Genomic DNA, 6,004 nt, shown 5'->3' with positions numbered 1-6,004 from the left:
GATCTTAAATTGTAACGTGGTATCATTACCTAATTAGTATGACTTTTGTTTTAAGTATAAATTAGACTCACAAATCTATGTCGATTAACATTTTAGTTTTAGATTTTAGTTACATTTGGATAAGTAGTTTTGTGACGACTCTGATTTTTAGGCCAACGTATCCTATGATGAACCAAAGGTTGACCTGATAATGGATCCGATAAGCGAAAGCGAACACAAAAAACAAGACTCAAATAAGTCAAAGTGATCTTTCATGAGGTCGTAGAACTCAATGAGAACTGATGCGGAAGCAAAAGGTCAGAAATATGACAAATAAGCCCCCAGTGGCAAAATAATTATTTTTGAAAAATGTGGATTCGGGTGCTACCGAGCACACCGCTGGAAGGACAACGAAAAACTAATCCATATGGACTTAAGAATCGCATGATTCGGAGTCCGGACGAGGGAGAAACGGCATGACGACGAAAAACGGACACTTAAAGCTTTAAGGGCAAATTGGTAATTATCCAGGAAGAACCGGGTGCAACCGAGCACACCGTTGGAAAGATAGCGAAAAATTGGTCAAGTTCAAAAAAAAATTCACTTGAATCGGAGTCCGAACGAAAGAGAAAAACCCAAAAGAAGAATTGACGTCGCGGTGGCCCGACGAGGGCCATGGCGCACACGGCGCCCATGCGCGAGCCCACCGGCGCGCATGCCAACGCCCAAAGACATGGCTGGTGGCAGCCCTTGGCTGCTGCTACATTTATTTTATCTGCCCAGAACTGAGGCTTAAAACGGAGGTCAAAACGAGTTTTTCTAGAAAAATACGAAGAAGAAACCCCCCCTAAAATCGAGTTTTCTACCCGACATCTCGGACAGAATCGAAAAAAACTCACTGTAAAATTCCTAAAATGCCCCTAGATCAGAACTAAACAAAAGGGTCATAAAGCTGCTAAATGAAAACTGGAAATTGAAACTTCACGAGGGATTTCCGGTACCAAGACGACATTTTCTAGAAAAACACGAAGAAGAAATCCCCCTAAAATCATGTTTTCTATTCAACCATGTCAAAAGAAGAAAATAAAACTGATGTGAAAGGTCCATAATGCCCCTAGATCAGAATATGCAAAAAAAAATGCGAAATGAATTCACTAGAGGCTCAAAACACAACCGATAAGGTTTTATCCGGAAACGACCATGCACGCAAATGTAACTTACCTATTTGGACGTGCTACAATGGTCCACGACTTAAAAATACCACCGATACAAAATTCGACCCCCCAACGGGCAAAAAGGCAAAAAGGCAAAAATGGAACTTATAATGAAAATTCGGAATCCAAAAATACAAAACGGGATCAAATGACCGTTTGGCCCTTGGCCACACTTCAAACATGATTAATAAGACCCTATGAAAGAATGAAAATGGAATTCTCACACCCGATGCAACCATGGTGAAACAATGACTTGCGATTTTTCAAAATTTTCACAATATTTCACGAAGTTAAAAAGTACATAGAACACAATATAATGGTCATTGGCCTCCGGCCTCATCTCATACATATCAAATACATTGAAAGAAGTGTACTGAAGTACACATTACATACATGGAATCAAATATACATGTTTTGACATATAAGTCTACAAAATGACATTTCATGCTAACATTCGCATGAAATGAAAACTTGAAAGCTACACGACATCCAAGGAATGCTAGGCTTCACGAACCAAGTCTTCGTACCTGAAATATGCCCCAGTATCGTAGGGATGAGTAACATAAAGCTACTCGTAGGAGATGAGCATGCATCGATCTAGCATTTTACAAATTTATCACCTTAAGGTGAAACATGTTAAAAGGGCTCATGCCACCTAACGTCTATGTCCAAGTGAGACTCGGGGAGCATCCTAAGCTACCATAGAGTCTAAGCAACAAGAATCATGTTATACATACGTGTATGAAACGAATCATGGTTGGGATATCCAAAGAACACGATAAGAAGAATGCTTGAGCATAGATTAACATGAATTGCATTTTCAATACAATTGAACTAGGTCTAGAGTAATCCATACAACATGACAAAAGCATATTTGAATACAAGTTAACAAGAATCACATTATCCATGCAATTCAACAACAAAAGAGCATGTTATACAATGCAACAAGGTTTAAGTTCTTAAAGCCATCAACTTAGAATCTAAAGCACAAAATAACAGTAGTGGTTCATGCCACCTAACGTCTATTTATAAATGAATCAATAGGATCAATCCTAAGCTTTATTAGAACGTTAAAACACGATTTTCAATATCGATGCAATTTAACCAACATTAAAACTTCCAATACAATGCATAAAGCATAATTTCGCGAAGTTAACATCCTATAACTTAAAATGGAACGACAAATAAGAAACAACAAGTTACAACATCATCTAATTATTAACTTGAAAATGAAATGCAAAATCAAACAAAGTGGATACTCGGACGTCATGCCGGATCAGATCGACAACATAGTTACTTTAGGGTTACTAGCCCATGGGTAACCTCCCTATGTACGCACTAGACCATATAGAGGGACTATCCCCCGTACTAGAACCACATCCTAGCCATAGTCAAATAACGACATCCCTAAGTTTCCACAATCAACAAGTTGTGCAACAACGCATATATCAACAGGAATATGCAAGATAATCAACTATCTACTAAGCACAACCAAATTTGGAAACCTATACAATACATGCTCTAAATCCACAACTAATATGATATGATGAATGTCGAATCTTCAGTGTGCGATTCGTTATACGCTATGCATGAAAGATGTTAAACACGAAGTGTGCAAATCATTATACAAGGCAACAATACATTCAATAAGGAAAACATATTCTCATAAATACAAACATAGCAACTATGTTATCCAATGTTCAAAACATAATCAAATGAATATACAATAAGTCTAAGTCCATGATTTGAATATAGAAACCACTTCTAAAACACAACTAGATCATGGAGCAAATTGATAGAATTTAAATAAATAAACATAATTAAATTCTATAGATTCCGATTCAATTCCAAATAACCTCAATTTAATACATGTTAAAGGGCATGGCATGGTCATCACCTATATCTATTCTAAAACTCAATTAGGTTGTTGGAACAACAAAGTAGAACTTTAATTAAATCATGCTAATTTAATTACCAAGATTCTAAAACAACTTCTAATAGTCCCAAATTAATATATACTAGTAAACAAGTCATGGCCAATACAAATATCAAGTTAAAGCCTTAATTAAGCTAATGGGACCACAAAATAGATTTTAATTAAGTCTTTGAATTAAAATCTCTTGATTTTCAAACTTAACCAAATGCTCTCAAATTAACCTATGTTGGAAAACATGCCAAGAACTAATGTAATATCACATTACAAGTTTATTTCATTCAATTTACGACCATGCGAATTAAACCTTCACTAAAGTTAAATATAAAATAAAAGTTACAATTTTCATGCAATAAATCCCAATTTAATACATGTGAACAACCATACCAAAACTTAATTTTCTAGCATGCCACAATACAATTCCAAGTTGTATATCACCATGAAGATTAAATCTTAAACATGAAATTTAATTAAACAAAAGGTTTCAAAACCTAACCGAATATTCTAAATCAAATATATGTGAAACTATATAGCATGTAAATCAAGAATATCAAGTCAGAATTTAAATAGAGTGAATAGTGCACTCGGGGCAAATTAATTAATTAATAATTACTAATTTTCAAAACACCTCCAATCACTTTCAAATTCAACTATGTTGGAGAGCATGCTAATGCCTAATTTAATATGCTAACATATATTGATTTTAAACTAGTTAAGGCCATGTGAATTAATCTTTCACCTAAGATAAATATTAAATAAAATCTTTAATACTTATTCAAATGTTCCAATTTTAATACACGACAATGAGCATATCAAGGGGCAATATAAAATCATGCTACATGTTTAAACCAAGTCATGAGCAACCGGGAAAATTAGATCCCGTATAAGAAAAATAAATAATAAAATCTCTAAATTTTATTATTTATTTTTCTTGTACGGGTTCACCCATTGATATGCTCATTGTCGTGTATTAAAATTGGAACATTTGAATAAGTATTAAAGATTTTATTTAATATTTATCTTAGGTGAAAGATTAATTCAAATGGCTTTAACTAGCTTAAAATCAATATATGTTAGCATATTAAATTAGGCATTAGCATGCTCTCCAACATAGTTGAATTTGAAAGTGATTGGAGGTGTTTTGAAAATTAGTAATTATTAATTAATTAATTTGCCCCGAGTGCACTATTCACTCTATTTAAATTCCGACTTGATATTCTTGATTTACATGCCATATAGTTTCATGCAAACAAAGCATCACAAGCATGCTATATAACAAGAATTTAAACTTAGAACATCTCCTACCTCAATTTGAGATGAAAATCCCAAAGGCCCACCAAAATGGAACGGCTGCGAATTCGACGAAACTACTAGGTTTTGTCGAGGACAACGCCGTGAACATAACTCCCATGAAAACCCCATCAAAATCATAACTTGACCTCAACACCAAACTCAATAAATAGTCAAAAATGAATTCTAATAAGGGGGAAAGGTAGAGCATGGCGAGGGGAACAACAAATGTTAAGGCCGAAGACTTTCCATCAAGGAAAAGTGAACCAAAAGAGGAGAGAGAAGATGGCAGCACCCCTTGGGCTGCCATGGGAGCTCCAGGTCGTGCATAAAGAGGGGAGAAGATGAAAAATGATACATCTCACCCCCCTTTTATAGAAATCTCAAAAAGTGCCCCGAACGGGCCCCGTCGGGTCCGAAAAAGTAAAATTTAAGCAGACGCGCTCAAATAGCAAAACTTTGTGAACAAAAAAGATTCAAAATAATAAAATATGAATAACGAAAGAAACGGCGTCGAAAACTGAGTCCCGAACAGAAAGTTATGCCCAAAACAAGTTTGGCACAAACTGGGGCCAAAAATCCTGAAACTGGAAAACATCGATCAGGAGAAAATTCCAAGAGTACACAACTCGACGAAATGTGAAAATGAATCCCGTACGAGGATCCAGGCTCAAACAAGACATTTTGCAATAACTTTTATTAATTGCACAATGACCCCTCCAAAAAGTGAAAACTGCACTTATGGCCTAGAATAAAAATATCTTCCAAAAATATTTTCTTAAAAACCCCTGAAATAAAATATCTTCAAAAGATATTTACAAAAAATACCCCAAGAAAAGAAAATAATTTCAAAAAACTTTGCATCTATACCCCTATGGACACCGGGAGCAACCATAGTACTTTCTTGCAAAAGTAAAGATACGTATTTCATGGAAACCACTCAAGATGGAGATACATGAAGTCAAAAACCAACTTTGAACACAAGAAGTGTGGTTACGCCAACAAAGTGTCAAACGGGAAAAAGACAAAATAGGGAAAATGACGAAATATGGAAAATGACGAAAAGTGAATAGTGTCAAAAAACGAAAAATGTGAAAATGACTCGGTTCTCAAAGGAAGTTGTCAATCCACGGAAAAGAGTCTCAGGAACCAATTCCGAAGACTCGAGATGACACTAAGCGACACGAAACAGAGCTCAGCAAAGAAAATTAAACGAAAAAAATTCATTCGTAAAATTTCAAGAAAAAGGAAAGGAAGGCAAATGACCGGGTCGTTACACTATTGCTATCTTTTGTGATAATACTAGTACAATTAATATTTCAAAAAATTCAGTTTTACATTCTAGGACTAAGCACATTAACATTCGACATCACTTTCTTAAGGAACTTGTTGAACAAAATGCCATGTCTTTGGAATAAGTGCATACTAATCAGAAATTTACTGATATTCTCACTAAACCATTAGATGCTTCTAAGTTTTCTCATGTTAGGCAATCTTTTGCTGTCTATTGTCATGATTAAGTGCATTGCAAAGACAAGAAAGGTAGAATGTAATGTTTCCAAATTTTACCACCTTCCAATTTCTGGAA

This window comes from Cornus florida, unplaced genomic scaffold (assembly GCF_030987335.1).
Source record: "Cornus florida cultivar Cherokee Brave unplaced genomic scaffold, ASM3098733v1 CherokeeBrave_3.0.0_Hap2_Chr11, whole genome shotgun sequence".
Taxonomy (NCBI): Eukaryota; Viridiplantae; Streptophyta; class Magnoliopsida; order Cornales; family Cornaceae; genus Cornus; species Cornus florida.
This window is presented reverse-complemented; position numbering follows the sequence as displayed.